Source organism: Bubalus kerabau, chromosome 11 (assembly GCF_029407905.1).
Source record: "Bubalus kerabau isolate K-KA32 ecotype Philippines breed swamp buffalo chromosome 11, PCC_UOA_SB_1v2, whole genome shotgun sequence".
Taxonomy (NCBI): domain Eukaryota; kingdom Metazoa; phylum Chordata; class Mammalia; order Artiodactyla; family Bovidae; genus Bubalus; species Bubalus kerabau.
This window is the reverse complement of record NC_073634.1, coordinates 100,560,545-100,582,915: the sequence shown is the minus strand read 5'-3', so window position 1 is coordinate 100,582,915 and position 22,371 is coordinate 100,560,545. Positions and strand designations below refer to the sequence as shown.

The window sequence follows — 22,371 nt, the reverse complement described above, 5'->3', positions numbered from 1 at the left end:
AATAAATTCCTCTTTCTCTGTTGTGTGTGTTTTCCTTTACTTTCAAAGGAAAAAAATAGTAGAACTTCAAGTACTCCAAGACCTGCCGTTCGGAGAGCCAGCAAACTCCTGGGCAGTAGAAGTCGCTCTGCGTTCTGCTCCATTTCATAGCGAAACCTCCTGAGGAGGCAGTAACCCAAGGCCCCAGCGCCGATGAAACTGCAGGCTTTCAAAGCAGGCTTTCAGAACCATCGCAGCCTTTGACATCAACACACACTGGCACAGAAGAGCCCAGCCACAGGGGCAGGTGGGCCTTCTTGCTTCATCAAAGCTACAAAACCAGATGTGTTGCCAGACAAAGCAGATGCTTCATCCATGCACAGATAGCCTTGACATTCCTTTCAGTCAAAATTTAGCTTGGCAAGGTAACTGTTTGCCATTCGTGAAGACTTGGAAGTTTCTCAAAGAGGTCTGCAATATAAGAATTCTTCTTGGATGCTGACCACACGCAGGTAACAGGCCGCGACAGGAGCTGGCTGCTCTGAGACTATCATTAGCAGTTTGTGTGATGAATTTCAAAGAAAACAAAAACAAAACACAGAAAAGTTATGGCTTTCTTCCGTGACCTACTTAAAGATACCAGAAGATGGGTCAGCTATTCTAGAAATGATATCATCTGACACAAGAACTGCTTTAATCTCCTTCCTCTGTGCTGAGCCACAGCTCAGATCAGCCAGGTCCAGGTTATGCAGCTCCACCCGGCTCTCTCCTGTCGCCCTGACTTCTCTTGTGTGGCAATGCAATAAGCAGTCCTGAAGGGTATTTCAAAACAAGGCTTTTGTGTTGCAGTAAGTCTGAGTTTTGGAGAATGTCCAGCCTTTCCAAGGCAAGACTTCTCCCCCAGAAGGTCTCCCCAACTCCAGGCACCTTTGGAGGTGGGTACTCCACCCCTTTTGAAGTGTCACGTGATCACTGACAAGGGTCCCATCCCTGCAGCCTCCACCTCTGGTTATGAAAGGAAGACCAAAGAATCTAAGCTTCACTGCTCTCTTTTGGTTTGACTTTTTTTTTCCACTTAAGCTAGGATCATTGCTAACACAAACAGACATATAGTACAGTAATCAAAAGGTAAAGTACACTTTCATAAATTCCTTTCAAAGGAAAAATATTAGGTAACATAACATAGTGACAATGAAAACTGTCATTACCCAGACGCACGCATCTCATGCCAACCTACACACTTCTGGAGTAGAATGATACCTTAATATGATTTGAGAAAAATATCTGTTTTCTGCAGAAGACAGTTTTTAAAATAAAAAATAATTTTCAAAATAAAGAAAGAGAGTTTTGATTCTGTCTATGACAAAGTATGGGCTTCCCATGTGGCTCAGTGGTAAAGAATCTGTTTGTCAAGGCAGGAGATGCAGGTTCGACTCCTGGATTGAAAAGATCCCCAGGAGTGTGAAATGGCAAGCCACTCCAGTATTCTTGACTAAAAACATCCCATGGACAGAGGAGCCTGGTGGGCTGCAGTCCATGGGGTTGCAAAGTCAGACAGGGCTAAGCACACAAGCACTTTTCTTTCTTCTTTTTATGACAAAGTAACTAATATCAGATTAACCATAAAAATTGGATAAAATAACAGCAACAAAATCATGGCTATGTAACCATCTCAGAGAGCAACCAAAGCAGCTAGGATTTGAGGACCCAAGATCCCAGAAAGAAGGGAAATGCCCTGAGGGGAGCTCTGTATTAACTGTTATTACATCCTCTGATGATACCAAATACCAGCAAAGGTGCGGAACAACTAGACTCCTCCCCCTGATGGGAATGTGCAACACTTTTGAAAACAGTTTGACAGTACCTAGTAAGTGAACATATACATTCCTCATGACTAAACAATTCCACTTTAGGAAATTATATTCAAGAGAGAGGGTGTTTATTTCCAGCGAAAGGCAAGTTCAAGGATCTTTTGTGGTAGCATTATTCATAAAAGCCCCAACCTGGAAACAACCAGGAAAGGACAAATAAATATCCATCAACACTGAAAAGGACAAATAAAACTAAATATATACATAAATGGATGGAATATGATACAAAAATGAAAAAGGATAAAGCTCCTGTTACACACAAACATGATAAATCTCATGCATATAATGTTAAGTAAAAATAGACAAAAAGTATACACAATATGTCAATCTTTAAGGAATTCAACCCTGAATATTCATTGGAAGGACTGATTCTGAAGCTGAAGATCCAGTTCTTTGGCCACCTGCTGTGAAGAGCCGACTCACTGGAAAAAGACCTTGATGTGGTGAAAGATTGAAGGCAGGAGAGAAGGGGACGACAGATGAGATGATTGGATGGCATCACTGACTCAATGGACATGAGTTGGAGCAAACTCCAGGAGATGGTGAAGGATGGGGAAGCCTGGCCTGCTGCAGTCCATGGGGTCTGGGGTCACAGCCAGACACAACTGAGTAACTAAACAACAACAAATACACAATATGATTCCATTTATATAAAATTCAAAAATAAACTTAGGGCTTCCCTGGCGGTCCAGTGGTTAAGACTCCATGCTCCCAATGCTGGGGGGCACAGGCTTGATGCCTAGTCAGGGAACTAAGATCCCACATGCTGCCTGGTGTGGCCAAATAAGCAAACAAATTAAAAAACAAAAACAGGCAAACTACTGGTAGTGATAGAAGTTAGAATAGTGCTCATAACGTGGGCCTGGAGGTAGGCTTCTGGGGTGTTTGTATGTTTTGTATCTTAATCCAGTGGCAGCTACATAGTTTGCTACTTTGTAAAACTGCATTGAGCTGCACTTTTCAGACTTGTGCATTTTATGTGCTTCTACAAATCTCTTTAAAAGATAGCTGACTGGACTTCCCTGGTGGTTCAGTGGTAAAGAATCTGCTTGCCAATGCAGGGCACATGGGTTCAATCCCTGGTCTGAGAAAACCCTACTTGCTGTGGAGCAACTAAGCCCAAGCTCTGCAACTACCGAAACCCAAAGTGCTCTAGAGCCCATGCTCTAAAACAAGAGATGCCACAGCACTAAGAAGCCTACACACCGCAACCAGGGGTAGCCCCTGCGCGCAACTAGAGAAAGCCCCCTAACGGCAGTGTAGACCCAGCAAGCCAAAAATAAATAAAATTCTTTAAATATAATGGACTTCAACAGATAATTATTTAATGCAAATACAAGAACAATGTCTTGAGACTATTACATATGTGGAAGTAAAATGCATGACAATACTACAAAGAATGGGAGAGAAGTAAATAGAAGTACACTATTATAAAATTCTTATGCATGCGTGCTTAGCCACAGTTGAGTCGGACTCATTATGACCCCATGGATTGTAGCCCACCAGGCTCCTCTGTCCATGGGATTCTCTAGGCAAGAATACTGGAGTGGGTAGCCACTCCCTTTTTCAGGGAATCTTCCTGACCCAGGGATCAAACCTGGATCTCTTGCAATTGCAGGCAGATTCTTTACTGTCTGAGTCACCAGGGAAGCCTGAAGTTCTTATATATGAAATGATATATTATCGCTTGAAAATGAACAGTTTTATGTTAAAGATGTATATTATACACCCTAAACCAACTACTAAAATAAATTATAGTTAGCCAGTAAGAGATTGTAGTCCATGGGGTCGCAAAGAGTCTGACATGACTGAGCAACTGAACTGAACTAAACAAAAGAGATAAAATGAAATCATGGAATATGTTCAATTACTTAAAAAGAAATCAGAAGAAAAGGAAGAATAGATTTAAATCCAAGCATATCAATAATAACATTTAATATAGTCTAAGTACCCAAATAAAAGGCAGGCATGGTCCGACTGGATAAAAAAGCAATATTCAATTATATGCTTCTTACAACAAACCCACTTTAAATATAAAGGCACAACAGGTTGAAAATAACAGGATTAAAAATATACATCATGCTCTCTTAGTCTATTCAGGGTGCTATAACAAAAATACCACAAATCAGATCAGATCAGTCGCTCAGTCGTGTCCGACTCTTTGCGACCCCATGAATCGAAGCACGCCAGGCCTCCCTGTCCATCACCATCTCCCGGAGTTCACTGAGACTCACGTCCATCGAGTCAGTGATGCCATCCAGCCATCTCATCCTCTGTCGTCCCCTTCTCCTCCTGCCCCCAATCCCTCCCAGCATCAGAATCTTTTCCAATGAGTCAACTCTTCGCATGAGGTGGCCAAAGTACTGGAGTTTCAGCTTTAGCATCATTCCTTCCAAAGAAATCCCATAGAATGGCTTATAAACAAGAAATTTATTTCTCACAGTTCTGAAGGCTGGGAAGTCCAATTTTAAGTTGATTGAGATTCATGTTATAGCATAAAATATGGTTAGTCTTGATAAAGTTCTGAGTGAATTTGGAAAAACAAAAAGGTGTATTCTGCAGCTTCTGCATAGAGCAGTCCATGAATGTAACTGAGGTAAGTGGGTTAATAGTATTATTGAAGTCATCTATTTCTAACTGATTACTTATTTGTTCTCTTGATTATTGACAGAAGAGAAGAGAAGAGGATATGCTGGTAGACTCAGTGTCTGGTAAGAGCCCACTTCCTGGTTCACAGAGAGCACCTTTTCACTGTGTCCTCACATGCTGGCAAGGATAAGCTAGTTCTCTGGGGTCTCTTTTAGTAGGGCACTAATGCCAGTCGTCAGGGATCCACCCAAAGGCCCCATGTTCTAATTCCATTATCATGGGTGTGTGAATTTCAACATGTGAATTTGGGAGGTACAGTCAGACCATGGCACATGCTAACAGTGGTCAAGAGAAAGATGGCTATATTATCAAACAAAGTGGATTTCAGAGCAAAGAAGAGCTCCAGACGAAGGTGGGTCATTTCATAAAGATGAAAGATAAATTCAACAAGAAGACATAACAGTTGTAAAGGCTTATACAGCTAATACTAGAATTTCAAAATGCATTAAAGCAAAATTGATAGAATTAAAAGAGAAATCAACAAATCTACAATTATATAATGGGAGATTTCAATACTCTTCTCTCAATAATCAAGAGAACAAATAAGTAGAAAATCAGTTAGAATACAGATGACTTCAATAATACTATTAACCCACTTATCTCATTAGAATGCTTTATGCAGAAACTCCAGAATATACTTTTTTTTCAAATTCACTCAGAACTTTACCAAGATTGACCATATTCTATGCCATAACATAAATCTCAATCAATTTAAATAATTTCAGACCTTACAAAGTATGTTCTCTAACCACAACAGAAGCAGAAATCAATAGTATAAAATATCTAGTAAATCCCCAAATATTTAGAAATGAAATAACACATTTTTAAATAATTTATGGATCAAAAAGAAATCAAAAGGAAAATTAGAAAACATTTTGAACTGAATGAAAATGAAAGCCCAAAATATCGAAATGTGTGGAATGAAACTAAAGCAATACTTAAAAGGATATTTACAGCACCAGATGCTTACATCAGAAACAAAGGGAAGTCTCAAATCACTGACCTCTGCTTCCACTTTAAGAAGCTAGAACAGCAAATTAAACCCAAAGTAAGTGGAAGAAAGCAAATGAAAATGTGAACAGGGTGGGAGGGAGGTCCAACAGGGAGGAGACATATGTATACTTTAAACCAACAGAACATTGTAAAGCAATTATCCTCCAATTAAAAATATATATGAACATAAATCAATGAATTAGAGAACAAAAAAACCAATAGAAAAAAATTAATGGAACCAAATGCTCTTTTTTGCTATCAATCAAAAATTGATAAACTTAGCCAAAATCATCAGCGGGGGTGGGGGTGGGGAGAGAAAGGAGATACAAATTATATCAGGAATGAGAGAGTAGAAATCATTATAGATCCCATAGACAGTAACAGGATAAGAGAATATTATGAACAATTTCATGGGAATAAATTTAACAACTTAGATAAAATAGACAAACTCACTGAAAAATACAACCAAAGCTCACTAAAAAAATAACAGACTACTTGAATACTCCATATCTATTAGAGAAATTATATTCATAGTTAAAAAAATGTTCCACAATAATCCAGTAATTGCACTCCATGATATTTACACAAAAGAGATGAAAACCTATAGCCTCATAAAAAATACTGCATTTGGATGTCTCAGCAGCTTTATTCATAGTCACCCCAACTTAGAAGCAACAAAGATGTCTCTCAGTAGGACAGGTATATGGATAAACTGTTGTATATCCAGATAATTTAACATTATTCAATGCTAAAAAAAAAAAAAAAAGAAAAAAGAAATGCTAACCAAGCTATGAAAAGACATGGAAGAGCTTTAAATGCATATTACTAAGTGAAAGAAGGTCATAAAACTGTATGATTCCAACTCTATGACAAGCTGGAAAAGACAAAGCTTGGAGACACTAAAAAAGATCACTGGTTGCTGAAGGTTAGGAGAGAGAGAGGGATGAATAGAGAGGATTTTTCAGCACAGTGAAATTCAGTCAGTTCAGTTCAGTCACTCAGTTGTGTCCGACTCTTTGCAACCCCATGAATTGCAGCACGCCAGGCCTCCCTGTCCATCACCAACTCCCTGAGTTCACCCAAACCCATGTCCAACGAGTTGGTGATGCCATCCAGCCATCTCATCCTGTCGTCCCCTTCTCCTCCTGCCCCCAATCCCTCCCAGCATCAGTCTTTTCCAATGAGTCAACTCTTCGCATGAGGTGGACAAAGTATTGGAGTTTCAGCTTCAGCATCAGTCCTTCCAATGAACACCCAGGACTGATCTCCTTCAGAATGGACTGGTTGGACCTCCTTGTAGTCCAAGGGACTCTCAAGAGTCTTCTCCAACACCACAGTTCAAGAGCATCAATTCTTTGGCACTCAGCTTTCTTCACAGTCCAGCTGTCACATCCATACATGACCACAGGAAAAACCATAGCCTTGACTAGACAGAACTTTGTTGGCAAAGTAATGTCTCTGCTTTTGAATATGCTATCTAGGTTGGTCATAACTTTCCATCCAAGGAGTAAGCGTCTTTTAATTTCATGGCTGCAATCACCATCTGCAGTGATTTTGGAGCCCAGAAAAATAAAGTCTGACACTGTTTCCACTGTTTCCCCATCTATTTCCCATGAAGTGATGGGACCAGATGCCATGATCTTCGTTTTCTGAATGTCGAGCTTTAAGCCAACTTTTTCACTCTCCTCTTTCACCTTCATCAAGAGGCTTTTTAGTTCCTCTTCACTTTCTGCCATAAGGGTGGTGTCATCTGCATATCTGAGGTTATTGATATTTCTCCCGGCAATCTTGATTCCAGCTTGTGCTTCTTCCAGCCCAGCATTTCTCATGATGTACTCTGCATATAAGTTAAATAAGCAAGGTGACAATATACAACCTTGACAAACTCCTTTTCCTATTTGGAACCAGTCTGTTGTTCCATGTCCAGTTCTAACTGTTGCTTCCTGACCAGCATATAGGTTTCTCAAGAGGCAGGTCAGGTGGTCTGTTATTCCCATCTCTTTCAGAATTTTCCACAGTTTATTGTGATCCACACAGTCAAAGGCTTTGGCATAGTCAATAAAGCAGAAGTAGATGTTTTTCTGGAACTCTCTTGCTTTTTCCATGATCCAACGGATGTCGGCAATTTGATCTCTGGTTCCTCTGCCTTTTCTAAAACCAGCTTGAACATCTGGAAGTTCACGGTTCACATATTGCTGAAGCCTGGCTTGGAGAACTTTGAGCATTACTTTACTATTATGTGAGAGGAGTGCAAAATCATTGTGCAGTAGTTTGAGCATTCTTTGGCATTGCCTTTCTTTGGGATTGGAATGAAAACTGACCTTTTCCAGTCCTGTGGCCACTGCTGAGTTTTCCAAATTTGCTGGCGTATTGAGTGCAGCACTTTCACAACATCATCTTTCAGGATTTGAAATAGCTCAACTGGAATGCCATCACCTCAACTAGCTTTGTTCGTAGTGATGCTTTCTAAGGCCCACTTGACTTCACATTCCAGGATGTCTGGCTCTAGGTGAGTTATCACACCATCGTGATTATCTTGGTCATGAAGATCTTCTTTGTACAGTTCTGCAGTGAAATTATTCTTTATGATACTATAATGGTGAATACATGTCATTATGCATTTGTCAAAACCCATAAAATGTATAACACCAAGACTGAACCCTAAATTAAACTATGGGTGCTGGGTAATAATGAGGTATCGATGTAGGTTCATCATTAAAGCAAATGTAATCCACTCTGATGTGGACACTGATAGTGGGGAACTGCTGTGGGCATCAAGAGGGAAAGGAGTATATGAGAACACTCTCTACTTTCTGCTCAATTTTGCTGTGAGCTAAAACTGCTCACAGCAAAGGAAAGAACAAAAACCTTTCCACAAAGAAAACTCCAAGTGGCTCTACTGGTGAAATCTACCAAATATTTACAAAAGAAATCATACCAATTCTACATAAACTCTTCTGGAAAACTGAAAAGGAAAGAATGCTTCCTAACTTGTTTTATAAGGTCAGCTTTACACTGATATCAAAACCAGAAAAAGACATTTCAAGGAAAGAAAAACACAGACCAGTATTTCTCAACATGAACACAGATGCAAAAAATTCTTAGCAAAATTTTAACAAATCAACTCCAACAATATACAAAACGGATTCTGCATCATGACCAAGTAGGGTTTATCATAGGAATGCAAGGTTGGCTTAACATTCAAAAATCAATCTTGTGACTTCTCCATAGCAACAGACTGAAAAAGAAAAATCATATGATTATCTCTATAAATGCAGGAAAAAATATCTGACAAAACCCTGGAGGAGGAAATGGCAACCAGTATTCTTGCCTGGAAAATCCCATGCACAGAGGAGCCTGGTGGGCTACAGTCCACAGGGTCTCAAAGAGTTGGACACCGCTGAGCAACTGAGCACATGCATGCAATATCCACTGCAGATCAAAATTCTCAGCAAATTGGGATTAGGAGGAAAAATCCTCAATCTGATAAAAGCCATTTATGAAAAACCTACATCTTACAGCTAACATCTCTAACAAGTGGTACTGGGACAACTGGTCAACCACATGTAAAAGAATGAAATTAGAACACTTTCTAACACCATACACAAAAATAAACTCAAAATGGATTAAAGATCTAAATGTAAGACCAGGAACTATAAAACTCTTAGAGGAAAATACAGGCAGAACACTGTCTGACATAAATCACAGCAAAATCTTCTATGACCCACCTCCCAGAATAATGGAAATAAAAACAAAAATAAACAAATGGGACCTAATTAAACTTAAAACCTTTTGCACAATGAAGGAAACTATAAGCAAGGTGAAAAGGCAACCTTCAGAATGGGAGAACATAATAGCAAATGAAACAACTGACAAAGAATTAATCTCCAAAATATACAAGTAGCTCATGAAGCTCAATACCAGAAAAACAAACAACCCAATCAAAAAGTGGGCCAAAGAACTAAATAGACATTTCCCCCAAAGACACACAGATGGCTAGTAAACACATGAAAAGATGCTGAACATCACTCATTATTCAGTTTAGTTCAGTCGCTCAGTTGTATCTGACTCTTTGTGACCCCATGGACTGAAGCACACCAGGCTTCCCTGTGCATCACCAATTCCCAGAGCTTGCTCAAACTCATGTCCATTGACTCAGTGATGCCATCCAACCATCTCATCCTCTGTGGTCCCCTTCTCCTCCTGCCTTCAATCTTTCCCAGCATTAGGGTCTTTTCTAGCGAGTCAGTACTTCGCATCAGGTGTCCAAAGTATTGGAGCTTCAGCTTCAGCATCGGTCCTTCCAATGAGTATTCAGGACTGATTTCCTTTAGGATGGATTGGTTGGATCTCCTTGAAGTCCAAGGGACTCTCAAGAGTCTTCTCCAACACCACGGTTCAAAAGCATCAATTCTTCGGTACTCAGCTTTCTTTATGGTCCAACTCTCACATCCATGACTGTTGGAAAAACCATAGCTTTGACTAGATGGGCCTTTGTCAGCAATTTGTCATGCATTATTAGAGAAATGCAAATAAAAAACCATAATGAGGCATCATCTCACACCAGTCAGAATGGCTGCCATCAAAAAGTCTACAAACAATAAATGCTGGAGAAGGTATAGAGAAAAGGGAACACTCTTACACTGTTGGTGGGAATGCAAACCTATACAACCACTATGGAGAACTGTTTGGAGATTCCTTAAAAGACTGGAAATAGAACTGCCATATGACTCAGCAGTCCCACTGCTGGGCATACACACCTAGGAAACCAGAACTGAAAGAGACATGTGTAAACCAATGATCATTCCAGCAGTGCTTACAATTGCTAAGACATGGAAGCAACCTAGATGTCCATCAGCAGACGAATGGATAAGGAAGTTGTACATATACACAATGGAATATTATTCAGCTATAAAAAAGAATGCATTTGAGTCAGTTCTAATGAACTGAAGCTGAAACTCCAATAGTTTGGCCACCTGATGTGAAGAACTGATGCACTGGAAAAGACCCTGATGCTGGGAAAGATTGAGGGCAGGAGGAGAAGGGGACAACAGAGGATGAGATGGTTGGATGGCATCACCGACTCAATGGACATGAGTTTGAGCAAGCTCTGGGAGTTGGTGATGGACAGGGAAGCCTGGCATGCTGGAGTCCATGGGGCCTCAAGACTCGGGCATAACTGAGTGACTGAACTGAACTGAATGAGGCAGATGAAACTGCAGCCTATTATACAGAGTGAAGTAAGTCAGAAAGAGAAACACCAATACAGTATATTAACACATATATATGGAATTTAGAAAGATGGTAATGACGATCCTATATGCAAGGCAGCAAAAAAGATACAGATGTAGAGAACATACTTTTGGACTCTATGGCAGAAGGCGAGGGCGGGATGATATGAGAGAATAGCATTGAAACATGTATATTACCATATGTAAAACAGACGACCAGTGTAAGTTTGATGCATGAAGCAGGGCACTCAAAGCTGGTGCTCTGCAACAACCCAGAGGGATGGGGTGGGAAGGGAGGTGTAGGGGGGGATTCCTGATGGGGGGGAGGGGCGCATGTGTGCCAGTGACTGATTTGTGGCAGGGGCCACCATAGTGTTGTGAACTGACTGTCCTCCAATTAAATAAATAAATTTTAAAAAATGGTGGAGAGATCTGACAAAACGTGGTCCACTGGAGAAGGGAATGGCAAACCTCTTCAGTATCCTTGCCTTGAGAACACATGAAGGGTATGAATAGACAAAAAGATATGACACTGAAAAATGAACTCCCCAGATCGGTAGGTACTCAAATATGCTACTGGAGAAGAGTGGACAAATAGCTCAGGAAAGAATGAAGAGGCTCAGTTCAGTTGCTCAATCATGTCCAACCGTCTGACCTGACTGAGGGACTAAACTGAACTGAAGAGGCTGAGCCAAAGCAAAAACAACAGCCAGTTGTGGATATGACTGGTGATGGAAGTCCGATGCTATAAAGAACAATATGGCATAGGAACCTGGAATATTAGGTCCATGAATCAAGGTAAATTGGAAATGGTCAAATAGGAGATGGCAAGGGTGAACATCAACATTTTAGGAGTCAGTGAACTAAAATGGACCAGAATGGGCGAATTTAATTCAGATGACCATTACATCCACTACTGTGGACAAGAACCCCTTAGAATAAATGGAGTAACCCTCAGAGTCAACAAAAGAGTTCAAAATGAGTATTGGGTGCAATCACAAAAATGACAGAATTATCTCTGTTCATTTCCAAGGCAAATCATTCAGTATCACAGTAATCCAAGTCTGTACCCCAACAACAAATGCCAAAGAAGCTGAATGGTTCTATGACACCTACAAGACCTTCTAGAACTAACATCATAAAAAGATGTCCTCTTCATCATGGGAACTGGAATGCAAAACTAGGAAGTCAAGATATAACTGGAGTAACAGGCAAGTTTGGCCTTGGAGTACAAAATAAAGCAGGGTAAAGGCTAACAGAGTTTTGCCAAGAGAACCCACTGGTCGTAACAAACACCCTCTTCCAACAACATAAGAGATGACTCTATACATGGACATCGCCAGATGGTCAATACTGAAGTCAGATTGATTATATTCTTTGCAGCCGAAAATAGAGAAGCTCTATACAGTCAGCAAAACAAGACCAGGAGCTGACTATGGCTCAGATCATGAACTCCGTATTGCCAAATTCAGACTTAAATTGAAGAAAGAAGGGAAAACCACTAGACCATTAAGGTATGACCTAAATTAAATCTCTTACGATTATACAGTGGAAGTGACAAATAGATTCAAGGGATTAGATGTGATAGACAGAGTGCCTGAAGAACTATGGACAGAGGTTCATAACAGTGTACAGGAGGCTGTGATCAAGACCATCCCCAAGAAAAAGAAGTGCAAAAAGGCAAAATGGTTGTCTGAGGAGGCCTTACAAATAGCTGAGAAAAAAAGAAACGCTAAAGGCAAAGGAGAAAAGGAAAGATATATCTATCTGAATGCTGAGTTCCAAAGAGTAGCAAGGAGAGATAAGAAAGCTTTCCTAAGTGACCAATGCAAAGAAATAGATGAAAACAATAGAATGAGAAAGACCAGAGATCTCTTCAAGAAAATTAGAGCTACCAAGGGAACGTTTCATACAAAGATGGGCACAATAGAGGACAGCAACAATATGGACCAAACAGAAGCAGAAGATATTAAGAAGAGGTGGCAAGGATACACAGGAGAACTGCACAAAAAAAGATTTTCATGACCCAGATAACCACGATGGTATGACATAGTACCAGACATCCTGGAATGTGTCTAGGCCAGACATCCCGGAATGTGAGTCAAGTGGGTCTTAGGAAGCATCACTACAAACAAAGCTAGTGGAGGTGATAGAATTCCAGTTGAGCTATTTCAAATAATAGATGATGCTGTGAAAGTGCTGCACTCAATATGTCAGCAAATTTGGAAAACTCACCAGTGGCCACAGGATTGGAAAAGGTCAGTTTTCATTCCAATCCCAAAGAAAAGCAAAGCCAGAGAATGTCCAAACTACTACACAATTGCACTCGTCTCACACGCTGGCAAAGTAATGCTGAAAATTTTCCAAGCTAGGCTTCAGCAATAGGTGAACCAAGAACTTCCAGATGTTCAAGTTGGATTTAGAAAAGGCAGAGGAACCAGAGATCAAATTGCCAACATCCCATGGATCATAGAAAAAGCAAGCGAATACCAGAAAAACATCTACTTCTGCTTTATTGACTATGCCAGAGCCTTTGACTGTATGGATCACAACAAACTGGAAAATTCTTCAAAGGATGGGACCATCAGAGCACCTTACCTGCTTCCTGAGAAATCTGTATCCAGGTCAAGATGCAATAATTAGAACCAGACATGGAACAACGGACTGGTTCCAAATTGGGAAAGCAGTGCGTCAAGGCTGCATATTGTCACCCTGCTTATTTAACTTATATGCAGAGTACATCATGTGAAATGCCAGGCTGCATGAAGCACAAGCTGGAATCAAGACTGCCAGGAGAAATATCAATAACCTCAGATACACAGATGACACCACCCTTTGGCAGAAAATGAAGAAGAACTAAAAAGCCTCTTGATGAAAGTGAAAGAGGAGAGTGCAAAAGCTGGCTTAAAACTCAACATTCAAAAAATGAAGATCATGGCATCTGGTCCCATCACTTCATGGAAAATAGATGGGGAACAACAGAAACAGTGACAGACTTTATTTTCTTGGGTTCTAAAATCACTGCAGATGGTGACTGCAGCCATGAAATTAGAAGCTGCCTGCTCCTTGGAAGAACAGCTATGACAAACCTATACTGCATATTAAAAAGCAGAGCTATTACTTTGCTGACAAAGGCCTATCTAGTCAAACCTATGGTTTTTCCAGTAGTCACGTACAGATGTGAGAGTTGGACCATAAAAAAAGCTGAGTGCCAAAGAACTGATGTTTTTGAACTGTGGTGTTGGAGAAGACTCTTGAGAGTCCCTAGGACTGCAAGGAGATCAAATCAGTCAATCCTAAAGGAAATCAGTCCTGAATATTCATTGGAAGGACTGATGCTGAAGCTCCAATACTTTGGCCATCTGATGCGAAGAACCAACTCATTGGAAAAGACCCTATGCTGGGAAAGACTGAAGGCAAGAGAAGAAGGGAATGACAGAGGATGATATGATTGGATGGCATCACCGACTCAATGGACATGAGTTTGCGCAAGCTCCGGGAGTTGGTGACGGACAGGGAAGTCTGGTGTGCTGCAGTCCATGGGGTCATAAAGAGCTGGACACGACTGAGCGACTGAACTGAACTGAATAGCTACATCATACTGAAAAATGGAAGAGCGGTTTTCCTCTAAGGCTAGAAACAAGCCAAGGATATCTGCTTTAACCACTTTTGCTCAACAGGGTACTAGAGATTATAGCCAGTTAATAAGACAAGGAAAAGAAACAAAAACATCTAGTTTAGAAAGAAAGAACTTAAACTGCTGTTATTCACAGAGATGGGCTTCCCAAGTGGCGCCAATGGTAAAGAACCTATCTGCCGCTGCAGAGGACCTAAGAGATGCAGGTTCAGTCCCTGGGTCAGGAAGATCCCCTGGAGGAGGGCATGGCAACCGAATCCAGTATTCCTGCCTACAGAATCCCATGGACAGAGGAGCCTGGTGGGCTACAGTCCATAACAGGATCACAAAGAGTCAGACACTACTGAAGTGACTTAGTATGTTCACAGAGGTATCATCATCTGTGTAGAAATCCTAAAGAATCTACAAAAACAGCTACTAGAATAAGTGAAAGTTCAGCAAAGTTGTGGGATACAGATCAGTTTACAAAAATCGGTCATATCTCAGTAATGAACAACTGGAATTTAATTTAAATAAGATAACATTTACAACAGCACAGAAAACTAAATTTCAGGAATTAGTCTGACAAAAGATATCTAAGACCTATACATTGAAAAGTATACAACATATACTGAAATAAATTATAAAAGACCTAAGTACACAGAACTGCATACTATGCTCATGGTTCCAGTGACTCAATATTGTTAAGATATCAATTTTCCCCAAATTGATCTACAGATTCAACCCAAAGATTCAACCCAGTCACAGTCATAGCCTGGGGGATTCTATAAAAGCTAACAAACTGATTTTAAATTTTCTTTAGAAATGCAGAGGACAATAGCCAAAACAATTTTGAAACAGAAGAACACATTTTAGGGACTTATATTACCTGATTTTAAGAAGACAGTGAAGGCGGGGAGTAGGGAGAGGGAGGGACGGCAAAGAGCATGAGGAAACTTTCTGGATGGATAGTATGTTTATTATCTCTATCTGCTGATGGTTTTGCATGTATATGCATACATCCAAACTCATCAAATCATTGACTTCATTTATGCATGGCTTATTATATGTCAGTTATGCCTCAATAAAGCTAAAAAAAATCTCACTCGGTCCTCATGTCCAACTTTTTGAGGCCATCATATCATCGGCTCCATTGTGCAAATGTGTAAACTGAACCTTAGAGTAATAAAGCGACTTAAGCGTGGTCACACAGATACCAACCTATCCCTCTCACTCCTGAGCAAGGAAGAAAGGCTCTTCTCCCTGCTTCTCATTTATTCAACTAAAGATAAGTAGTGATCCTGTGACATGCCACTGTGGTTGGAGTAAAGAGACATAGCAGTGGCAAAAGCTCCTTCCTCAGAGAATCTGACACACTGCTGGGCCCAGGGCTCTTCTAAGCTGACTTATTAGTCTGTCATTGCTTTTCTCCTTATTTCATATACTGATATCTCTCAAAAGAAGAGAAACACCTTGCTGGGTTTCTGCCTCCCTCCCGGCTGCCCATGCAATCGCTGTTAAGCATCACAACACTATGAGATGGGTATCGCTGCCACTTTACAGCTAAGGAAACTGCCCAGGGAGGTGAAGGAACCTGCTGTGATCACAAAGCTGGAGGGCTGCAGAGCCAGATCTTCCTTCTCCCGTCCCAGCAAGTCAGGCAGTTGCTCCAGCAGCAAGAGTCCAAACGAACCCTGTTTTCCTCACAGACAAAAATCACAACCAGGCTCCAAGTCCCTGTGGACCAGAACAGCTGTTCACCAAACATTCTGTTTTGCGCTATTAATTCATTTAAAAGGAAATTTGGTTTCTAACCAGCACAAATGTCATAGCCACACTCAAGAAGTTAGAGGGAAGAAAAAAATGAGTCTAGAAATTGCAAAGTGTTTGTTTTACTGGATCAAATGTGCTGCTGGCCTGTGTCTGTAGCCAGATCGGACTCCTGACCCAGCCAGCTCTCCCCACTCTCCAGGCAGGTCTTTTTCTGGGGCTCAGAGAAGTTCTCCAACCTCTGTTTCCATCACGGAGGGAGCGAGCTGTGGGTGGAAAGCCCACTCTGTTTCCACTGTGACAAGAAATTCTTACAAAGGACAGAGCAATTACTAGGAAATGAGAAGCGAATAACAAATGCAGTAACAGATGAGAGACAGCTGCTTGGGCTTCCGGTGCTAAAGAGCATCAGCACTGAAATGCGGAGCTGCCTCCCCCACGCCCGGGCCACTGGAGGCACCTGGCCCACCCCCTACTACCTAATTCAGTTTTTTTTAACAGAGAAGGAGCAGGACAGTGTAGACGTCAAGAGGGCTCAATGGGGCTTTACCATTATTATTTTTACTACCACATCCTAAATATATTCAACAAGTAACATCAGGCACTGTGTTGGGTCAGAGGATATGGGGTGAATAATTCTGGCATGACCCCTGTGGCCGTGCAGTCTATAATCTAGGAGGGAGGCAGACTTGAAACACTAATTTTTCAGGCTTTCCAAAGTCATGATGGTTCAGCACAGTGGTGAAAAGGCCTGTACGTGAGCAGCGGCAGCCGGTGAGGTTGAGAGGGAGCAGAGGGGAGCCTGCTGTAGCCCAAGCTCTAAGCTGCTCACCCCACCTCCTGAGGCGGGAGGAAGAGTCACCTGTGAGGGGATGAGAAGGGCACCCCGGTGGAGGGCGCAGTCTGCAGGAAGGTTGCTGAGACGGCAGAGAAACCAGGGAAGGCTGTGGGGCGGCACAGAGCAGTGGGCTTGCTGCCGGCCCTTCACGCAGAGTCTGGCCGGGAAAGGGGGCGGGTCTGTATCCTCGGAGCAGTGGGGAGCCTCAGAGGGTTCTGGGCAGGACGGTGGGATTTTGGCTTTAGAAAGATGTCTCCGAATACAGAGAGGAGGTTGTCGGAGGGAGGTGGGAGGGAACCGACCATGCGGAGATGTGATCAGAAGATGGGTGGCAGTGACTCAGGCTAGGCTGGGAAACGGTCTGAGAAAATGGCCCAGCATGTGACCTGAAAGAGGGGTTTTAATGATGTCAGCGAAACCGATCTCCTCTTTACAAATAACTGCCTTGCTGGCGGCGCTCTTCCCTTCTCCCAGGGCCAAACGCTCTGATTCCAGGAGCAGCAAAGACACACAGGGCTTGTCCGCCATCCAACACTGACCTCTGCTTTCAGGAATGCCCGCTTCTTCAGAGCAAGCAAACGGCATCCAGACAAAAGGCCAGAGGGTCAGGTTCCTGAACCCACAGGCAGTGTTTTCCTGAACTGCAACGTGTCATGTGGCCCCGAGCAAAGCGTGTGCTTCGGCGGGGAGTCTCCCAGGCCTGCAGGCCCGCCCCTCAGCAGAGCAGCAGACAGGGGGACCAGCCAGGCCTGAGCGCTCAGCCCTGATTCTGGGAGGGTGAAACTAGGGTGGGCACCCCCAGGGACCAGAGCTCTATCTGGATACCACCTCCGCTGTCTCCAAACACTTGTAAATGAGGCCCACCTCTTCCTCCTCCTCCTCACCGGATCTGCCCTGCCCCAGGGCCACAGGGAAGAAGAGAGCAAGGATCCAGGCTGCATGCCCACCCGGAACAGTCCCCCGCCTGCCTTCCACCTGGCCCGTGCCTCAAACCCAAGTGGCAGCTGCTGGTGACACTCTGGTCCCATCCGTCACAAGGCTCCCAGGCTATGCCCACAGCTCTCCTCTGAGCCATTTCAGGGAGGGACCCCTCCGGCCCTCCGTCTCCCCTCCACATCCTGCCCGCCTCGCCCCAGGATGCTCTCACCTTCAGCAGGGGCCTCACAGTCTCCTCCCGGTCTCCCACCATCATCTGAGGACATCAGTCCACTGGGTGGTACCCTTGCGCTTCTGGGTCACACTGTACCTCAACCACCCCCCAAAAGACCTTATCCCCCCTCCACCTCAGCTACCCAAAGGCGCAGCCAGCACCCCATCCAGCACCGTCATCAGAGCGACCCAGCTCTGACCCTGAACTCTGAAATCCTTCTCCCTCCGGACCTCCTGGCCTCCCTCGCCTAGACAAGATGCTGCCTGCTACCCTGCTCAGCATGAGGACACTGGGCTCCCTGAGCCTCTTCCTGCATCCATGGCCACTTCCTCTGCCCTCTGCTCCCCAAACTCAGAGTGCACCCCTCTGCCACCTGTGTCTTCTTGCCTCAGCCCTCAGGGCAGGCCCCTACCCAGTCCGGGGCCAGGCACCTCCCCACTATTGAGACCACCCTTGCCTCCCCACAACTGCAGCACAGCCCCCAGACCAGTCTCCCTTAGTGCAGTTGGCTCTGTCTCCCCACTTAGAACAAAGTCCCTAGAATACAAATCTGAGCCCATCACTCCCTTTGTGAAGCTCCCCCATGATCTCCAGGCTAGCCAGCTAAAGCTCTGCCGCCTGCTCCTCTCCACCAGCTGCTCTCTGCTCAAGGCCCCGACAGCCCAAATGCTTCTAGTCCACTGTCTGTTTCCATGTCTGCCCCTCGCTCTTGCAGAAATGTGCCCACGGCCCCTCCACCTCTGTCTCTCCAGCACATGGCTCACCAACTCATGAAGATGTCAATGAGTGAGAAATCTGGCAGTGGGGATGGAGCAACGTCAGCAGGGGCAGCGGGACTGGAAGAAACACAGGCGCGTGGAGAAGCTCCCCACCTCACTGAGTCTGGTACCCACTGCAGTTCGTTTCCATCACAGTCGGGTCTCTGGACACCCGTCCATGCGCCTCTGTGACCCTGTGCTCCCCCGGCTGCCAGACGGGAAGGGAATGACACACTGATCTCCGGGGAGCTTCCAGCACACCCACACCCCCCGCAAGGACATCCCTTAGGAGCACAGGACCCGGAGAACAACAACTCACCTTTTTTTCTCCCCAGACACTAGGTACCAAAAACAGTGTTAAACTTGGGGAAATATACCATCTGCCTTTGCAGTGAGTTATTCACTCTGCCTGAAATGTCGTTCCCAACCCCATCCCATTCCCCGAATCACCCATCAGACAGGATCCCTTTCAGCCTTCCAGGCTCAGTGCCAGTTGCTGTTGTTGTTACCGCTCAGTCACTCATTCGTGTCCAATTCTTTGAGACCCATTGACTGCAGCATGCCAGGCTTCCCTGTCCTTCACTATCTTCCGGAGTTTGATCAAACTCAGGTCCATTGAGTTGATGATGCCATCCAACCATCTCATCTTCTGTGTTCCCCCTTTTCCTTTTGCCCTCAATCTTTCCCAGCATCAGGTTTTTTTCCAATGAGTCTCAGGTGGCCAAAGTATTGGACCTTCAGCTTCAGCATCAGTCCTTCCAATATTCAGGACTGATTTCCTTTAGGATTGACTGGTTTGATCTCTGTGCTGTCCAAGGGACTCTCAAGTGTCTTCTCCAACACCACAGTTCAAAAGCATCAGTTCTTCAGTGATCAGCCTTCTCTAGGGTCCAACGCTTACATCCATACGTGACTATTAGAAAAACCATGGCTTTGACTATACGGACCTTTGTCGGCAAAGTGATGTCTCTGCTTTTTTAATACGCTGTCTAAGTTTATCACAGCTTTCTTTCCAAGAAGCCAGTGTCCCAACACAACAGCAGAGTGAGTCTTTCTGTGGCCCCAGGACACCGTGGGATGTGTCTCCATCCAGACCTCAGCCTCCCCACCATTTGGGAAGCTCAGGTATGAACTCAGGTCTGAAGGATTCCAAACACAGTGCTCTTCACTGCTCTGTTACTCAGACCATCACCTCCTCTGGGCCACTGGCTCCCACCCGGGCATCCCTGAATGTTCTTTTGAGCATGAGCTCACATCCAAAATGCACAGAACCTATTCAGACCATGCGCTGGTGAGGAATTACAGCCTCGAGTGACTGGCAACTTCCCACACGCAGGCACTGCACCGAGTTCTTTCACGTGAGGTGAACACTATGGTTTCCCTCACTTTACACACTAGAAAACCCAAGCATAAAGAGAATGAGTAATTTTTTCACACTCCAAGCTGGGCAGGGTGAAGCTGGGACTGCACCCCAGCCTTGCCAGGCCAAGCCCATGCTGTCTAGCACCCCAAGCAGGATCAGCGGGCCCAGAAGCTGGACTTGGGCAGAACCTGGGCTGAGTCGAGCACAGAGCAGAGCGTGCACATTCTAAGAACAGCAGTTCACCCACTGATGCTTCATGTTAAAACTAACAACAGGAACAGTTCCGACCTTCAAACTGGTCTCTGAGAAACTGGTGGGCCTTCAATTCCACAGGCCAGGAGGTGGGCATAAGGACAGGCAGATTCTGTAGGGAAGGCTGGCGGAGACAAAAATGCCACCTTGCAAAGGTACCCTCTTCCAAGGCAGCTGCCATGGCGACCCCCCCAGAAAAACCCCCTTCACCATGCAGCCCTTTTCCTGGGCAGCAGCAGCCAGGAATCCACCCATCCCTGCAACCCAATCCACCATGGCATGGAGGGGGTTCTAGGCCACAGCTAGCCAGATAAACGTGGCCTGAGAGCCATTATGCTGAAAGGTTGTATCTGCGTTAACCTGCCAGGTTTTGATAAAATTGGTCACTTGCCGGAGTCACCAGGGAATAGTTACGACTCCATATTCGCTAACCTCCATTTTCCTTGCTCTCTGCCAATCCTTAACTCACTGTCTGCCTGGCTCCCTCTGAGCCCTGGGCCGATGCTCTTGCGGCCCCGCTGGCAGAAACGAGCAAAGCCGCAGTTCTACCCTCAGTTATCAACAGCATTTGGAAATGTGAATCTTCAAAGACTGTGCTCACCAGGCAAAACCCTGGCTTTGGGGGAAGTGGTTACACCGCAGAGCAGGCACCGTGGTAACCACCTCCCCTCCATGGTACGCCCTCCTTGGCAACACGCCTGCATTTGGCCAGATACTGTTCCGCTACGGTGCTTCTCTCCTTCATTCATTCATGCTCCACTCACTCAGCACATGTTTATTGTGTAGATAGTACGTTCCAGGCGTGGGGATTACGACAGGGTCTCTCAGGATGCAACCCTCCAGAACCAAGTGAGCATAAACTCTTTCTCTGCCCTGGTGTGTTCAAAGACCTTTGCGGGGAAGCCAAGGAAGGAGACCCACCTGGGCGTGTAAGTAGTAGGAGGGAGAGAAGATAAGAAGAAAAGGAACTAAAGACAAAGAGAACTGCAATTAAATGTTCAACTGTAGCAGTCTGTTAAAAAATAACAGTAATACTGATATTATTATTTTAAAACTATCATATATGTGTGTGTATATATGTGTGTGAGAGAGAGAGAGAGATGAATAATACAATAAAAATAATTATTTAATGTTGTAAGGAACCAAAATTGGCAGGGTAAAAGAAAACACACCAAAAAATCAAAGGAATTAAGTTAACAATCCCGGAATGCTAGGTTTGAACTGGAAAGACCAACACCGTACTGGTCGCGCTTCCACCCGACACAGTGGCCTAAGGGACCATCCTGAAACCTCAGAGGCTCACGGTGACAAGCAGGTCATTAGAGGGACCGCAGTTCAGCTGATCTCTGCTGGAACCACCGGGCTGTACCAAGTTGCGCTGGAATTCGGGCTTTGGGTCGGGGTCATGTCACCTTCCGCATCCTCATCTGGGGACTCAGGATAAAAGCACAAGAGCAATGGGTCCCTCAGAGAGGATGGAAGTTCGGAGAGGGCTGGTGAAGCTTCCTGACTTTCAGCAGCTCAGCTCACCACTGGCGTCCCATCAATTGTGCCCAAGCCACCAGCGTGGCCCAAAGTCCAGGGGTGGGGAAATATACACCACCAGCAGGGAAGCCATGATAAGGATGAGGAGGGAATAACATCGCCCGTCCAATCATCCAGTCATGAACTCTTGACTTTTAGTTTTAAAAAATAAATATCTCCTAGCCCCATCCACCAAAAAGGCCTAAAAGCATCGGCAGTCCAATCACAATGAAAATGCTCTCCCCCGGGCTGTGGTTTCTAAACACTGTTCTCCACTAAAAGAAACCCGGACCCCTGAGGGACTGCCTGACTCCAGGTCTTCAGCAGGAAACTGGTTTATCTTGTATCAAGGAGCAAGGAATTTCTCAAAAAATAAT

At 44.1% G+C, this 22,371-nt stretch overlaps 1 protein-coding gene across 3 annotated transcripts in view; it reads right to left on the bottom strand.

Annotated features, from left to right (window-relative positions):
- The window catches only part of RALGPS1 (Ral GEF with PH domain and SH3 binding motif 1), a 295,892-nt gene that overhangs the window by 218,225 nt on the left and 55,296 nt on the right, over nt 1-22,371 (bottom strand). The gene's annotated exons all lie outside the window — the stretch shown is intronic.